General features: G+C 43.2%; 1 pseudogene; it reads right to left on the bottom strand.

Annotated features, from left to right (window-relative positions):
• The window catches only part of LOC122743549, a 106511-nt pseudogene extending 90369 nt beyond the window's left edge, over window positions 1-16142 (bottom strand).
• Between the last annotated feature and the right edge of the window lie 2439 nt (window positions 16143-18581).

The raw sequence follows: 18581 nt of genomic DNA, 5'->3' as shown, positions 1-18581 counted from the left end.
TAGTTGGTTTTGCTTTTTTCCTTATTATAAGGATTCGGTAGAATTTAGAGTTGGAGATTAAGGGGAAAAAACAATGGCGAGTAAAGAAAAGAAGGAAAGGGGGAAGGGAGAAGAGAGAGGAGAAAGAAAAGAGGCAACAATAAAAAAAGTACAAATAAAAATCAAGGCAGACTAATAGAATAAAATGCTGTGCTCTGATTCTGAGGTCCAAAGTCTGTGTAGCCTGAGAGTGGCTCATTACACATGCTGAAGAACCTAAACAAGATGATCTCAGCATCAGAGCTAATAGATACCCTGGAAAATCATGTTTCTTCCATCCTCTGAGACATTTTCTATCCTCTATTGCCTCAGTGCCTTTCAAAGAGTAGAGGCTTAATATTTGTTGAAATGAATTGAAATTAACAGAATGGCACTAAACTGTCTCTCTCCTTCTTCCTCAGCTGGCTACACTTGTAGAAATACAGAAAAGGGCAGCCAAAAAATTGTTTCTCTAGACTATCTTTTGATTTCCAGTTTGGACTGATTTTTAGCTTTCTTTTCCACTTCTTTCCCCTCTCCTTCTCTTAGCATGTGTGTATATAGATAGATAGATAGATAGATAGATAGGTAGGTATAAAGGTATAGGTATATGTTTATATACATATATATGCACACACACATACCTATACATAGCACCTATATATAGGTATATGTGTGTGCATATGTATGTACATAAGCATATACCTATGCCTATATACATATACGTGCATACATATGTGTATATATGAACAGGGATGATGGGACTCATCATGTGGCCTGGCCCCTTCCTGTGGGTTCATATGTTATAATGCTGAAGGACCTGCACAAGACTGACACTTTTTTTTTGGACATGGTCAATGAAGAAATTTGTTCTGCTTGGCTATACATATTTATAACAGGGGTTTTGTTTTTCTTGCTTTCTCAGTGGGAAGAGGGAGAAGGAGGGTGAAAGTGAGAGAAGCTCACTTTTGTTTGAAAACAAAATAAGTATAATTTTTAAAAATAAGGGACCTGTCCAACCCATGGCTCCTGGATGGTCCCCACATGTTCTCTGTGATTAGGGCCTGTATCAAAGATACAGCTAGGTTCTCAGCAGAGTATAAGAGCTATGGAAAAACTTCACCTTCCTCTCTTGATTGACCAGTGACTTTTGAGAGAAATCCCTTCCCTGCTTTTTGCTTTGGAAGCCATAATAGTCCACATCAAGCATATGGCAATGATAATCAACATGTACTTCCCTAGGCAAGCCTGAGATTAGACCTTGAGTCTATCTGCCTGCTTCTTATGTTTTGTTTCTTTTCCTGAGCATGGGACACTCAGGAGAGAGGAATGATTATACCACTTCATGAGCTTGAGAGGTCTGAAGTTCCAGGCTCATTGGGGGAGGTACTTCCTTCAAATACACTCTTTGAAGAGGAGAAGATGACCAATGCCAGAAAAATGTTATATCTAAAAGAACCAAGAAAGCTCAAGACATGTGTGGCTGACCAGAAGGTTTGGACCTTGTGAGTTGTTCAGATAGCATGGATCTGAGACAAAAAGAGTGAATTATCTATTCAGCAGTCCCGGAAGTCTCCTGGGAGTCCTTTCTCCCCAGAAGAATATAATAGTAGTGATGAGTTATTGTTTCATGTTTTAAGTATTTATCAATATGCATGTGAGTGACCCTTTAAGAAAATTACTCCTGACAGTTCATTTGTTTCAGGCAAAGGTCTGCTTAGAGTTCCAAAAGGGACTTCTTAGATATTGGTTGCTTATTTGAATGTAGCAGGCTATGGAATAGTGAAGCAAATAGAAAATACTATTATTTGTATATGAAGAAGTAGAGAAATTTTAAGTCATTAATTGAGGAAATATGGACACCAGAATTGTTCTGTAATTATGGGTCAAATGTAATTTACCTTATGATAGATAGAAGTTAAGAATTTGGTTATTAACTATAAGCTAAGATCAAATCATTCACAAAGATAATACTGAGTCTTAATTTAGAAAAACAAGAGGGAAATGAAAAAACAGAGAAATCATAACTCCCTCTTTGTACTGGTACTTATTACTCAAGGTAGGGAAAGAGAAGAAGAGTCTTTACATTTTTCTTTTTTTTTTTTTTTTGGATTTTTTGTTTTGTTTTGTTTTTTAGTGAGGCAATTGGGGTTAAGTGACTTGCCTAGGGTCACACAGCTAGTAAGAGTTACGTGTCTGAGGCCGGATTTGAACTCAGGTACTCCTGACTCCAGGGCCGGTGCTCTATCCACTGCGCCATCTAGCTGCCCCGTTTTTTTTTTTTTTAAGTGAGGCAATTGGGGTTAAGTGACTTGCCCAGGGTCACACAGCTAGTAAATGTTAAGTGTCAGAGGCCGAATTTGAACTCAGGTACTCCTGACTCCAGGGCCGCTGCTCTATTCACTGCGCCACCTAGCTGCCCCTGAACTAAGTCTTGAAGAAAACCAGAGAAGCTAGGGGACAGAGGAAAGGAGGGAGAATATTCTAAGAATGAGAGACAAACGAGGAAAAAGCATAGGTGATAGAGCTTCATGTGGGACAATAATAAGACCAGCATTGCTGGATGGGTGGAGGGAACTAAAGCATAAGAAGTCTGGAAAGGTAGAAAGGGCCCGAGTTGTGAAGAGCTTTAGAAGACCAGAGAGGACTTCACATTTGATCCTGGAGGTAATAGGGAACTTTTGGGGGTCATTGATCAGGGAAGAATCTAGATCAGGTTTTAGAAAGGACCTTCTTAATCACTTATAGAGGAGACCCTAGATATGAGTCATATCTAATCTTTGTTCTAGATAACTTCAAAGTGGAACATAATGAGTCAGACAATGGGAGGAAAAACCTTATTCCTTTCTCTTTTAGGAGTCAGGATTCCTCAGGACTGGACCTTAGTTCAATGAAGCTCAGAGCCAGAGCCCCACTACCTGTAGGAGCCCATGGCTCCTAGAAGCTAAAAGTGACACATACATATTTACATAAGCATTTCTCTCTCTCTCTCTCTTTCTCATACACACACACACACACACATACACACACACACACACATGCACCTATACAGAATCTCAGATGTGGAATAGACCTCGGAGGTCATTTGGTCCAATCCATATCCAAACAAGAATCTCCTTCACAACATATCTGACAAGTGGACATCTAACCTTTGTTTTCTGATATCCAAATGAGGAGTCTAATGAGGACTACTTCCTGAGGCAATATCCCAAGGAAATATGGCAGAGCTGTACTTAGAGTGACTAGAACTTTGTCCCAGAGCACCAAAAGTTACAGGGTACTCATAGCTCTTACACTTTTTTATCAGCATGTAAATAATTGACGTAAACCTATTTGTACAAAAATATAGTTACTCTTTTTGTAGTAGCAAAGAATTGGAAATTGAAGGGATGTTCATCAATTGGGGAATGGAATACTATTGTGCTATAAGAAACAACAAGTGGGATGGTTTCAGAAAAACCTAGAAAGACATTATATAAACTGATGCAGAGCCAGAACATTATACACAGTAACAGCAATAGCGTAAGGATGATCAACTGTGAAAGGTTTAGCTATTCTCAGCAATACAATGATCCAGGACAATTTTAAAGGACCCATGATGAAAAATGCTATCCACCTCCAGAGAAAGAACTGATGAACTCTGAGAATAGATTGAAGTATACTTTTTAAATTTTATTTTTTCTTGTTTTTGTATGTACAATTATTTTCTTTTGCAACATGGCTAATATGGAACTGTGTTTTGCATGACTTCACATGTATAATAGACATCATATTGCTTGTCTTCCCAAGGGGTGGGGAAAAGGCAGGAGGGAGAGAAAATTTGTAACTTAAAATTTTTTTAAACTAATATTCAAGGGGGTCAGCTAGGTGGCACAGTGGATAAAGCACTGGTCTTGGATTCAGGAGGACCTGAGTTCAAATCCAGCCTCAGACACTTGACACTTACTAGCTGTGTGACCCTGGGCAAGTCACTTAACCCTTATTGCCCTGCAAAAAACCCAAAAAAACAAAAGCACACAACGAAATTAATATTAAAAAAATTTCCACATGTAATTGGGAACTATTTAATGAAATTTTTAAAAAGAACTATCTAAGTCCCTAGCTAGCAATAATAATTAGTTAAAATAGAAAGCCACAAAATAGCTTACTTCCTTTCCCCCAACCCCTTACCATCTCTGCTAATCTATGGACCAACTGTCCCCTAGCCAGGCCCAACTCCCTTCCTTGGGCACTATCCTCCTCAGCAGCAAGTTTTTGCATTCTGGGGAAATACCCCAGGGTGTTTCCCTCCACCTCCCCTTCCCCAACTAAACCTGTCTTACATTAATTTGCGGTCCCATTTCATGATGTTCGCCCTAGGTGCATTTTGTAAAGCTTGTCCTAAGCCTCAACATTGCTGCTTATGCTTCAATAAGAGACACTGGGGAACTGAGCCAAAATTTAAAATTTGCCCTGGAAAACCTATCTAGTGGATAATCCACAAGACAGAAAATGTATGATGAAAATATATGCATTGCTGTGGTTAGAAATCCTAGAGCCAGGGGGCAGCTAGGTGGCGCAGTGGATAAAGCACTGGCCCTGGATTCAGGAGTACCTGAGTTCAAATCCAGCCTCGGACACTTGACACTTACTAGCTGTGACCCTGGGCAAGTCACTTAACCCCCATTGCCCCACCAAAAAACAACAAAAAAAACCAAAACAACAAAAAAAAGAAATCCTAGAGCCATACCTTACTTCATAGGCTTCCTTTGGATTTAATCTAGATCAGAAGTGAAATGTTAGAGGTATTGTCCCAGGGGAAAAAAAACTAGTGCTTCTCTCCCTCCCTCTCTCTTTCTTTCTCTATCTCTGTCTTTCTCTGTCTCTCTTTCTCTGTCTGTCTCTCTCTGTCTCTGTCTCTGTCTCACACACACACACACACACACACACACACACACACACACACACACACGAAAATTCTTGTCTTTCCTCAGTCAATTAAAAGATGAAACTAATCCAGCTGGGCCTGCAAACAGGGCAGAGGACTGGTTCTCTCAGGGTCAGACACAGAGAAGAGGAAGAGGATCTGAGAACCTCTGTGGCATTATTGTTATATTTCACTGCAGTATTTTTTTTTTAGTGAGGCAATTGGGGTTAAGTGACTTGCCCAGGGTCACATAGCTAGTAAGTGTTAAGTGTCTGAGGCCAGATTTGAACTCAGGTCCTCCTGACTCCAGGGCCTGTGCTCTATCCACTGCGCCACCCAGCTGCCCATATTTCACTGCTGAAATCATGGTGCCATATGTCCCAGTACTTTCTTGGGAGGCAACACAAGGAAAATGAGAGCTGTTGAGAACCACAAGCAAGAATAATCTGAGTGGGGCAGGATCTTCTTAAAACTGAGTTCCATGGATGATGAAACACAATTCTGTCTTCTTACTAGAGAGGTGAGAGTCTATGGATGCAGAATACTGTATATGTATCATAGATGGTTGTTGCATTCATTTTCCTTTACTGTTTTTTCTTTGTAACAAGGGAGGTTTCTGGGGGAGGGGAGACACTGGAAAATAACTATAGGATAAAACCAAAGTCATTCATAAAACTTTTAGAATTGTATTTTTTTTTAAAAGAAACTGAGCCTAAGGCTATTCTTGTCCACCCTCTAACTCTCCACTCTCACCCTCCCCAAATGATTGCCATCCCTGCTTCCCCTTAGTATTTCCTAGAGGATACTCTTCAGCCTTGCTTGGTATTCAGTCGTGCTGGCTTAAACTAGAGGCAAGGAAGAGTTCCCATACATGAGTATGAATATTAACATTATGTAAATGATATGCAAATGAACCACCAGCCAAAATAAATAGTGAGTCCTGTACAGGAATAATTAGTATCAGGCAGAGGACAGGGAGAGTGGGACAGGGGCTGGGGGAGGGGGAGGGGAGATGAAGACCTTGTTCCCCTGGGGTACCTAGCTTATTCCTTATACAGAGAAGAATTTTACAATGAACGATTAATCAACAAGCTTTTCCTAAGTGCCTACATAGGCAATCTAGTTGAAACAGTAAGTTTCAAAAAAAGGCAGATTTCCAAGAGCCTGTCCATCTGTCAGTCATCCAGCCAGTAAGCATTTATTAAGCACCTACTATATGCCAGGCACTATGCGAAGCATTGAGAATGCAATGAAAGTCTCAAAAGATGGTCCAGCTTTGAGTAGCTCACAGTCCAATGGGGGAGAAGATGCCAGGATAGAGAGAGACCTTTCTGTCTGGGACAGCTGGTCCTTGTGCTTTGTGCTGGCCTATCCAGAGAGAGCTTTGGACAAAATGATCTCTAGAGTATCAGTTCTGGAATTCCACTATTTCATGACCTCAGGCTATGTGACAATACTAAGTACTCAGGGAAAAGCTGCCTCACTGATGGGTTACACATCCATATTCGCTTATGATACACAACAGAGAGAATATGTATCTATATTAGAGAGATAGAGATAGAGATAGATACACACATATATATGTACATATGCATACACACATATATATATTTTGTATATCTAGACCATAACACAAACAACCTATACACAATGTACTCATGAATACAACTTGCATAATAATATACACATTTCCCAGCATCCACAGTCTCCCATCTGCTAGAGCCTGGGGTAGAGAAACCCTGGGAACACAACCTTATGAATGCTATATACTTTGTACAAAATAATTGGGACTATCCTTAATCACTCTCCTGTGACCGCATAGTCCTAGCCAAGTTCCAGGGGGTCTGCTTGAGGACAGTATCATGAGCATCCAAAGTAACAATGTTTGTCCAGGGATCCTGCTCCCAGATAGCACCGGGAAAAGGGAAACTTTTCCTGTATCCTAATAGATCTGAGAGGGCTTCCTGGAGGAGTTGGTGTGTTTTAGGTACCCTGTTTTGGATGTCCTGGGAAGCTTACTCTCCATTTTATTGAGACCCCTAGCAGGGGGGATGGAAGAAGAGATTTGGGTCCCCTGCACCAAAAAAAAGAAATGTGGACTTCCAGATTCCAATAGCACATACTCATGAGTCCCCACTAGGATGGATGTGAGGGGAGAGATAAACTGTGACATCAAAGGACACGAGTGTCCAATAAACTGCCAGAGACAGAAAGACAGGCAGCCAATGAAACTGCCTCAGGTTTACACCCACCCCATATTTCCGATTGGTTGAGAAGTAGGCTCTCTGTGCTTTCCTTCACCCCCACCCCAACCCCACCCCCGACTAGCTCCCTGAGAATGAGGGGTAGAGGAAGGAGGGGGAGGATGGAGAGGGATGGGAGAGATGCTGTTTCAGTGAGGAAAGGGGGGATAAGGGGGAGGATGTCAGTCCCGGGCTCCAGGGCCATGTCACAGAAAGGTGAGCTATGGGTGGCGTCAGGAAGGGTTGATTTACTGTTTCATTGCCACTGCCCTTCAGAGTGTTGCAAGGACAGTTCAATGTAATATATAATTACGGCTGCACAACAAGGCAGCCTCACACACAAGGCGCTCTCCACCTTCCTCCTTCCTGCCTGCCTACAGCCTATAAATCAGTTTTCAATCCTGAATGCTACCTGTAAGTGTTCAAGCTTGAGATCCTTGCCTAATCTTCCTGTATCCCTGGGGGGTGATAGAGGCCCCTCTAGCTCATCCCCTTTCCCAAGCCATGCTTCCTGCCCTGTCCTCATTTGTCCCATGACAGATGGTGGAGAGAACAGAGATGAAGCTGGGATTGAGTTTAGGTCTTCAATGACTGGGGCGGGAGGGAGGCGGGACAGATAGAGAAGCACTGACATTGGAATGGAGCCATGACTAAAAATCTTTTTGGGGGGTGTCCTGGTTGCAAGGTGGGGTGGATAATGGCCCAGGAAACAATTCAACTATAGAATACAATCAAGCATTCGGAGGGAGTGCTCCAGTCCTTGCCCTCACCAAGATGCGAAAGAGAATGTGAATCCAGAAAAGGGGCACCATGGCAACAGGCGCCTGGTGACAGAAGCTGCTCTGGATCACAAGGCCACCAGACAATAGTCACTGAAAAGAGAAAACTTGCCCCTGATGGATGTTGGTACAGTGGGGCAGAGCCTCATTTACCTGGGGCTAGTTATGGTTCTGGGGCAACTAGGTGGTGTAGTGGATAGAGCGCTGGGCCCTGGAGTCAGGAAGACTCATTTTCCTGTGTTCACATCTGGCCTCAGACACTAGCTGTGTGACCTTGAGCAAGTCACTTAACCCTGTTTGACTCAGTTTCCTCATCTGTAAAATGAGCTGGATAAGGAAATAGCAAACTACTTCAGTATCTTTGCCAAGAACACCTCATTTGGGTCATAAAAAGTCAGTCACGACTGAAAAATGAATGAACAAGTTATGGTTCTGTGTTGGCAGGCTTTCCTAGCAGAGCATTGAGGCCTTTCAAGAGCAGGGAGAGGCTCTATATTACTTGTCATTTTCTCAGGATAGACAGAGAGGCAATGGCCTGAGCCTCTGAACCATCTGCCCGATTATTTGGAGCTGTAAGGTTTTGTTCAATTAAATTCAGGGAGGTATTCTTGCCCCCCAGCCAAACAGGTGACATTTCCCAGAAGCCCTCCTGTCCTTATTACCTTCTCAGGAAGCCAGGATCATAGATTTAGAGTTTGGAGGAAACTTAGAGGTCACCTAGTCCAACCCTTTTTTTATAGATGAGGAAACTGACTTGGCAACTCACAAAGGAAGTAGAAAAAAGCAGGATGTCACTGAGGGAGAGGCTGGTAGACACCTGTCTTTTGATATCTCTCAAGAGTCAGTGAGTACTGACCATGAGGGCTGAACTGGGTTGAGGTGGGGTAAGAAATCCCATTGATTACTTACAGAACTTTCTTGATGATTAATTCAGTCCTCACCCATACTCCAAAGCTCCCTTTTCACTTTGGATAATTAAGGGAGAAAAAAAACCAAGCAAGTTCATTTTCATTTTTGTTTTTTGTTTGTTTGTTTTTGTTTGGCAGGGCAATGAGAGTTAAGTGACTTTCCCAGGGTCACACAGCTAGTAACTGTCAAGTGTCTGAGGCCGGATTTGAACTCAGGTCCTCCTGACTCCAGGGCCAGTGATTTATCCACTTCGCCAAGCAGGTTTATTTTTAGCATGCCCTTAGAGACTTCTATTCCTATCACCCTCAGAGTTGGAAGGGACATCATTTTCTTTCTTTCTTTTTTTTTTGGTGGGACCTCAGTCTCTGACCCATTTGACCCATTACTGAATAATAATCCCCTCTTCAATATGCCCAACAAGTGTTAATCTTGCCTTTGCTCAAGACCGCCAATAAAGACCTCCACTACTTTCCAAGGCAGCCTATTCCCCTTTCAAAGAGCTTTCATTGTTGGAAAATTATTCTGGACATCAATCCCAAATCTGCCATTCTGCAACTTCCATTCATTTTCCCCAGCTCTATCCTGAGGCCAAGCACAAATCTAATCCCTCTTCCATATTAACAACCCTTCTAATATATGCAGTGATTATATCCCCTCCTAAATCACATCTTCCCAAGGGGAAAAAAACCCATCCCCAGTTACTTCAACCTAGATATTCATATGGGTATGATTCCAAGGCCCTTCAACACCATCTTGGACATTCTCTGTGTTGTCAATGTTCTTCCTAAAATGTGGCACCTGGAATTGAACAGAATAGTATTACTTGATGAGGGTATGCCAGGGCTCTGGTCTCCTTAGTCTCAAACATGATATTTTCTTTAATGTAACCTAAAACCAAATGAGGTTTGGGGGGCTTTTATATGACATTGTTGACTCAGATTGAGCTTGCAGGGTTTTTTCAGACAAATTGCTGTCTAATCATACCTGCTTTATCTTGCACTTACGAAGCTGACTTTTTGAGCCCAAGAATAAGACTTTACATTTATCTTATTTAATTTTTATCTACTTACATTCAATTTGGAATTGAAATTAGAACGAAAAACACATTCTAGCTTTGAATTGAAATCTCCTTGACTCTGTCATCCAACGTGGTAGCTACCCTGCTTTGCTTTGTGTCACTTGCCGGTTTAATAAGCACGCCATCTTGGCCTTGATCTAAATCATTAATAAAAACGATAAAGCAGCATAGGGTCAAAGACAAATGTTAAATAGCCCAGAGCTCCCCGTTATAAAGTAAGATTGGCTCTTTTCCTCCTTCCCACCCCTGATTCTTCCATTGAGTCATGCCTGAAGAAAGGAAGCTGACATTTTTCTCTCCTCTATCTATTACTTAGTCCCAGGTAGCCAGGCCACTGAACAGAGGATGTGCATGAGCTAAGGACCAAGGCTGTTTTTCTCCTGGTCCTAAGAAGGAGAATATTCGTTGCCAAGAACATAAGCCCCTTTGCCCTCTGGAAAATTTGTCCCATTCCTCCCTATGCCCTCTGTTCACTTTTTCTTTTCCTTTGGGATGCACACTAGGGATGTTAACAGGACCTTGCTGTGTATTTGAATATGATGTGCAAATTAAATGTAAACATTTAAAAATAGTTTTATTAAGTCAACTACTCAGTGGTTATCAAAATGGCTACATTAACCATCTAAAGAGGCTATTGAGGTATGGGGTATTCAGGGAGGGCTAGAACCTCTGATGTAAAGGCCGCTAAAACCCTTCTTAGGGCTGCTCATACATCTTTGGGGTCCACCTGTCACCCAACTCTTGCCTGTGGCTCCAAGAAGCTATAGCATGTGCAGTGGCTACACCCTGGTAAAACCATCTCAGTAGACAGGCTAAACCAGGGTGAAGGCAACAACAGGCCTCAAACCTGTCAGTGAGTTACGAAGATGTCTACTCCAGGCATGTAAAGACTTCCCCTAGTGTGAGAGGCAGATGAGAACAATTTGTTCCAATGGCAATGAAGGTGGCTGAAGTGGGTGCTGTGGAGCACTTAGAACTTGGTCAGACGTCAAAGACACCAAGGTCATCTACTGCATCCTAGGATAGGAAGTTCTTCCCATCAGATTTCACATTTTCTTCTATTTTTCTAGTCTTTTAACTTTGTTTCATTATTATTTGATGTTTCATTGGGATATTAGCTTCCATTTGCCCAATTTTAATTATTAAGGAGTTATTTTCTTCAATAAGGTCTGTACCTCTTTTACCAAGATGTTACTTCTCTCTTCATATCTTTCCTGCATAGCTCTCATTTTTTTCTCTTTCTTCTTCTATCACTCTCATTTGGTTTAAAAAAATGTTTTTGCTCTTTTAAACAACTTTAACTCTTTTAGGAATTCTTGTTGGATTTGTTTTTGCATGTTTCTTTGAGGTTTTGCCTTTAGATGTTTCAAGTCGGGGCAGCTAGGTGGTGCAGTGGATAGAGTACCGGCCCTGGATTCAGGAGGACCTGAGTTCAAATCCGACCTCAGACCCTTGACACTTACTAGCTGTGTGACCCTGGCAAGTCACTTAACCCCAATTGACTCACCAAAAAAAAAAAAAGATGTTTCAAGTCATTCTCTTCTGTATTTGTGTCTTGAACCTTCCTGTTACCTTAGTAGTTCTTTATGGTCAAGTTCTTTTTTGTTTGCTCATTATTCCAGCATACTCCTTGTCTCTGGATTTTATGTTAGTGTTGAGCTGGGGGTGGGAGTGAGGGGATGTCTGGCCTGAGCATCTGGCCTTTTAAGTCCTTCTTCTTTCATAGCTTAGTCTGGGGGCTTACATGTTTTCATTGCTCCCAAAGTGCTGTGATAAGGGTTCACAGCCTTCCTGGCCTGATTTCTACAAGCTCCTGACCCAAATTTAAGTCTGATAGCTTGTTAGTGGTTCAGTTTCCACAGACTGCTGTTGGACTCAGTCATAGTTTGCCTGCTGGGAGTTTCTGCAGGTTTAGAGCAGCTGAACTGCTGGTTCCTCTTTGGCTTGAGATACCTGCTCTGGTTATTCCACTGCATGTTTATGTTCTGGGCTAACAGCTAGATCTGAGTTGCTACATGACTGTGTTTCTGGAACTAAGTTCTGTACTTAGTACTCAGTGAGGGTCCCAACTTGCTCACTCCTCTCCTTCCTGGATCTGTGACCTGGAACTGGGTAACAGGTGACAGATGGCCCCCATTCCTGTACCCAGCACTAGTTTAGGGATCCCCAGGATCTCCTTCTGCCCTGGTGCTTCCTGCTCTGGCTCAGTGTCTCAGGCCCCTTTCTGTCCCTGGGCACAGGAATGCTCCCTGTCCTTCCTGCTACTCACCCACCTGAGTGCCCACAGACCTCTCCGTCTGCCTTTCCAAGCTGCCCTGGTTTAGAAAAATGATTCAGTGTGACATCTTCTTGGCTTTCTTTTTTCTTTCTTTTTTTTTTTTTTTAGTGAGGCAGTTGGGGTTAAGTGACTTGCCCAGGGTCACACAGCTAGTAAGTGTTAAGTGTCTGAGGCCAGATTTGAACTCAGGTCCTCCTGACTCCAGGGCCGGTGCTCTATCCACTGCGCCACCTAGCTGCCCCTCTTCTTGGCTTTCTAATCAGAATTTGGTCTTTCATGTTTTCCAGGTTGTTGTAGAAGAGGTATATTGGGTAAGTAAGCTAGGCAAAATTGCTTCCTCTCACACCACTAACTTGATATAACAACAACAACAGGGACAACTAACATTGATATAGCACTTACTATATGTCAAGCACTGTACTAAATGTTTTACAATTGTTGTCCCACTTGATCTTCATAACAACCTTGGAAGGCAGGCGCCATTATTATTCCCATTTTACAGATGAGGAAACTGAGATAGAGGCTGAGTGACTTGCCCAGTGTCACACAGCTAGTGGTAATAATAATAATATTTATATAGCACTTACTATGCGCCTGGCACCTTGCTAAATGCTTTATAACTGTTATCTCATTTGATCATCACAATAACCCTGAGAAGTAGATGCCATTATTATTCTCATTTTAAAGATGAGGACGTTGAGGTTGAGAGAGTGATTTGCCTAGTTAGTGTTTGAGGTCAAATTTGAACTTAGCTGTACTTGACTCCAGGCCTAGCCCTCCATCTGTGATGCTTCCTAGCTGCCCCTCCCCCACAAAGTTCTTCCTAGGATCTCTGACCTCAGCCTCTAAGTCCCCTGGGGAGGGATGCTCATGCTGCATTATGAGGACAAATGCTGAGCATGCCTCTTGGTGTCTATATGCACATTTATGTGTAACAACCCTGGCCTCCCTGAGGCATCTCAGGGTTCCCTCCCCTCCCAGCTGTGTTCAGCTCAACTCCTCTCAAGGGGAGAGTGACTGGACTCCTTTCATGTCATGCTTTTCAAGGACTAATGATTTTTATTAGACTGATTATGAACCTATGACACACAGGGGCCCCTGAGCTCTGGAAGGAAGCCAGGAGGAATTGAGACCAGAATGGGAAGTAAAGCGGGGGGATGTTGGTGTTGCTGTTGTTCAGTCATGTCTGACTGTTAGTGACCCCATTTGGGGTTTTCCTGGCAAAGATACAGGATTGGTTTTCCGTCTCCTTCTCCAGCTCATTTGACAGATAAGGAAACTGAGGCAAATAGGGTTAAGTGACTTGTCTAGGTTGACCCAGCTAGTAAGTGTCTGAGGCCAGATTTGAACTCAGAAAGATGAGTCTTTCTGACTCCATGTGTAGCACTCCATCTACTTCACCAGCGCTGTCCTTTTTGGTTTTCTCCAACTGACCAGGTGGAAATAAACCTTCATTTTTTTCATTACTCTAGTTCAGGCCTTCTTTACCTCTTGCCTGGACTATTACCCATAGCTTCCCAATGGTCTCCCTACTTCCAATTTCTCCTCTCTCTAATCTGTCTTCCATACAGCTGCTAAGTTGATATTCCTAAAATTGATCCAGCCACATCCCCCTATTTACACACATTGACACACAAAACTTTTGACGGCTTCCCTAGTGAATCTAACCCTCAGCCCGGCATTTGAGGCCCATCTACAATCTGTCTTACTTACTTTTTCAGTCTTATTTCATATTAATCAACAACAAGCAACAAGAACTTAGTTCTTACTGTGTGCCAGGCACTGTGTTGGGGTCTAAGGTTACAAAAACAAAAGTGTTAAGTGGTCCCTGCTCTTACACTGCATCTTACATTGGAGTGGTGTGTGTGTGTGTGTGTGTGTGTGTGCGCGTGTGTGTGCATGTGCACCGCACAAGTACTACAGGATATATGGCAAAGGAGTTCATAACCTTTTTTTGGATTGTGGACTCTTTTGGCAATCTGGTGAAACTTATTCTTCTCAGAATAAGCTTTTGAAATACACAATAAAGTATAGAGGATCATAAAGAAAAACAAATTATATTGAAATAGTTATCTAATTTTTAAAGATTTCATTTGTTGTTGATGTTCAGTGATGTTCAACTCTTTGTGAGCCCATCTGAGGTTTTCTTGGCAAAGGTACCAGAGGGGTTTGCCATTTCCTTCTCCAGTCCATTTTACAGATGAGGAAAGTGAAGCAAACAGGGTTAGGTGACTTGCCCAGGGTCACACTGCTAGTAAGTATCTGAGGATAGATTTGAACTCATGAAGATGAATTTTCCTGACTCCAGGCCTGACACTCTATTCACTGCATCAGCTTAGCTGGCCTATTTTCTCGTGTACACATAAACTTCTTGCGGGCCTGGACTGTTGGGGAGGGAGGGGGGAGAGGGAGAGAAAGATTTTGTTTTCCCAGTACCTAGCACAGTGCCCTGCATATAATGGACATTTTATAAATGTTTGTTGAATTGAATTATGTTCGCCCTCAGATGCCCTCATTTTAATCAATCATGTGCACTAGAAAGGAGCAGGCCTTGGGGTTATAGAGAATGTCAGAACCCTCTCCCCTTCCACGCAGGCCTTCCCTGCCCTAAAGGCCAGATCCTGCCTAAACAAGGAGAAAGTCAATTCTATATGGATAGCAGAGAATTTAGAGGGGAGGGGAAGAGGGGGCTTGATTCTGGCAGGTTCTGGGACCTCAGACAATCCACTTCTGCCCCCTGGGCTTTCAGCCAGTCTCCACTAACTGGTTTCACAAAGAATCCTTCATCCCTTTGGATAAGTAAGAATTTCTGTGCCAGGCAAGTAATCACTGTAGATGGGTCCATTAAGGGCTTATTAGAAAAGCTGTTTACCCCCACTAAGGAGAGAGCAGACTCGTCCACCGAGGGTCTCACTGGATGGGAAATGCTATCACCTTCCTTATATGGCGAGAGCTCCAAATGATTCCTCATCCTCCCAGCCCCAGAAGCTGCCGGCTGTGGTGGGGGAAGGGCGAGGGGCACAGCACTGAGATATATGACCTAAGAATGAGGCAAGAATGCCTGGCCGAGGCAGAGCAGCCGGAGAATCCAGACCCCAGGTGTCCATGCCCCTGATCTCCCTAGACCACCCCAGTGCTCCTTCCCCTCCCCCATCCTCCATCTCCCATCCCGCATCCCAGCCTTCTACCCAGGGCCCAGGGATGAGTCTACCCAGCCCCAGTCATGGTGACCTTTTGCTCACATCTGTAAATATATTCTTGGCAGGTCTTGGAAATGAAACTGTGCTCAACATTTGTAAAGGGCTTTTCAGCAGCACTGGTCTCGCCAGACATTAGCTAATTAAATGGCGAGGGAGGGCCATTGGCCTGCAGAGCTTCAGGGACTCTAGGCCCTCCCACCGTCAATTCCTCCCCCAACCCCCAACCTCCGCCCCCCCTCCCCCGCCCCCCCAGCCTCATTCTCATCCCTCTCTTTCCCTGCAACACTGGACTCAGGCCAGGAAGGCTTAGGCTTCTTGGGGACTCGCTGTTCAATCAGACAGACATCTGGGCAGATGGGAGGGGCTGCGATTCAATCATTCCTAAGAGCACGCAGGGCTCTTCAGCCTTCCTTCCTAGCCATTTCCCTGCTTCCTGGCACAGGAGCTCCTCCCCCAGCACAGACAAGGCAGGGAGAGTTTCTCATCTTAAAAACCTTCAGGAAAAAGGAATTCCAGAGCTTTCCTTTGTGCACTTACTTCCCTATCCGAGCATTTGCCTGTTTGACCTAAATCTCACTGGCCCCTCTGTATACCCCATTCACAGAACCACACAATTTCAGAGCTGTGGAAGGGACCCCAGAGACCTTCTAGGTCCACCTGTACCTTAGAAATCCTCTGGCCACATCCCAGACACGCGGCCATTCGGTCTTGGCCAGAAGACCTCCAGTAGCGTTCAGCCCATTGACCCCCTGCCTCCCAAAGTAGCTGGGGCCCTTTTGGAATGGCTCTAATTGTTAGGAAGGGCTTCTCTGCAATTTCCGCCCATTTTTCTCCTCCTATTTAGCCCACAGCAGAGATGGGGGTGAGGTTAGAGTCGATGCAAACGGATGCTTGCAACGACGCTACAGAAAGACAATGTGGTTACAAACAGTGAAATCAGAATGTTCAACTCGGAGTCAACAGGAGAGACCTGAGTTCAAATCCCACTCCCACTTACCACCTCTGTAACCACAGCCTCTTTGGGCTTCAGTTTCCTCATCTGTAAAATGAGGGGGTTAGAATAGATGACCTCTACTGCTAGGCTGCTAGATAGAGCACTGGGTCTGGAATCAGGTAAATCTGAGTTCAAATCTAGCCTCAGGCCCTCCGTAGCTGTGTGATCCTGGGTAAGTCACTTCTGTCTGCCTCAGTTTCCTCAACTATAAAATGAGGAGAATAATAATAGCTCCTACCTTGCAGGGTTGTGGGGATCAAATTGGGTAATTTTTGTAAAGTTCTTAGCACAGTGCCTGGCACATAGTAGGCACTTAATACCTATTCCCTTCCATTCTAGATCTAAGATCAGATGAGCTTATGACCTTATTTTATTAATTAATTAATTTATTTGTTTGTTTGTTTGTTCATTCATTCATTCATTTATTTATTTATTGCAGGGCAATGAGGGTTAAGTGACTTGCCCAGGGTCACACAGCTAGTAAGTGTCAAGTGTCTGAGCTCAAATTTGAACTCAGGTCCTCCTGAATCCAGGGCCGGTGCCTTTTCTACTGTGCCATCTAGCTGCCCCACTTATGACCTTATTTTGATAGGGCACAAGATCTCCTGCACATATCTGGCATTCAATAAATATTTATTGGATTGGATCGAATTGCACTGGAAACTGGGCAGACAATAAGAAGACCCAGACAGTCTGGAATTCATGTTGCTGGGGGGCAGCAGCCAGTGTAGAAAGGCTTTCCTTAAAAACAAAAAAGAAAGAAAATTGAAAAAGAGAGGCTTTCCTAAATCCCAGCTTTGGTTCTTCAGAGGCCTCATTTCCCCCTCCATTTAAGGAGATTTCGAACTGAAATGGCTCCACTGGCCCCTTTCCTCCTTCTCCCTACTCATTGCCTTCACCTCCTGCCCAACCCCAAGGCACCAGCCTATGTCAATTACAGAGCTGCAAACCATTCCCACCTGGAATCAAGCCCATACTACCTGAGAAAAGATGGAGAGGCTGAGAGAGGTGGCAGGAAAGAAGAAAGGTAGAAATAAGAAAGCCAATGGGGGAAAGGGAGAGAAAAAGAAGGGGTAGGCTGAGGGAAGGACAGGGAGATAGAAAAATAGGAAAGGGAAATGGGGAAAAATACAAAAAAAGAGAAATGGAGAAAAGCGGGCAAAGACAGAGAGAAATACAAGGCAAAACCTGGAGAAAAAAATAGAGGAAAGGATTAAACAAACAAACAAAATCTCCTCCCTGAGTTCATGTGGTATGCAACTGCTGCCAAAATATATTTACCACAACACGGAAATTATAGAGATAAAAACCCGGGTTTTATTATTGTGTTCAAGCAAAGGTTCAGGCCTCAGGAAAAGCCTGAAACCCTATTAAGATTCTCACAAGCCCTCTTATAGGCAAAATTACGTCCGAGTGACAGAGAAATAATTCTTTTACATATTGCAATCTTGTGCATTCCTCTTAGGCTGTAAAAGTTAAAGAGACGATGGAGCCATAATTCCACACTTCCCTCAATGTCATAAAAGTTGAACAAACTTAGACAGCACAAAACTTTATGGGTAAACTAAGTCAGGTTACAGATTAAACTACATTTAGAGGTTACACAAATAGGCTGATTGCCAAGGAGTCAAGGTCAGCAGAGAGTCTTCATCTAGCTTCTTATTTAAGGAATGTTTAAAGTGTTAAGTAAATTTTCACATCCTGTGAGACACATTTTGATGAGGCCACAGTAATATTAACCAAAAGTTGCAAAAGGAATAAAAGGAAATAAATAATTTTTAAATCCCCAGTGGAAGGGAGAAAATAAAGGGAGAAGAGGAAAAGAGTCGAATAGAAAGAATCTTTCCCCTCTACAATCCAACCTCTACAACGGTTGCCAAAATGATCTTCCTAAAGCACAGATCCAACCATGTCATTCCTCTGCTCAAGAAACTTCGGTAGCTCCCTATTGTCTCTAAAATACAAACTCTCCATCTTGACATGAAAAAGCAACAGCCTCTCTTTCCAAACATTTCACAACACTCCCCTTCAGGCACACTGGTCTGGTTAGTTCCACCTCCCCTCTCTGGTACTCTTTGCAAAGACTGTCAACTATTGCTGAAAAATGCACTCCCTCCTCACCTTCCTTGCTCAGCATCCTTAGCTTCCTACAAGTCTTAGGTCAAGTGCACTAGCC

Source organism: Dromiciops gliroides, chromosome 2 (genome assembly GCF_019393635.1).
Source record: "Dromiciops gliroides isolate mDroGli1 chromosome 2, mDroGli1.pri, whole genome shotgun sequence".
Lineage (NCBI taxonomy): Eukaryota > Metazoa > Chordata > Mammalia > Microbiotheria > Microbiotheriidae > Dromiciops > Dromiciops gliroides.
The sequence above is the reverse complement of the archived record's forward strand: the minus strand, read 5'-3'. Positions and strand labels throughout refer to the sequence as shown.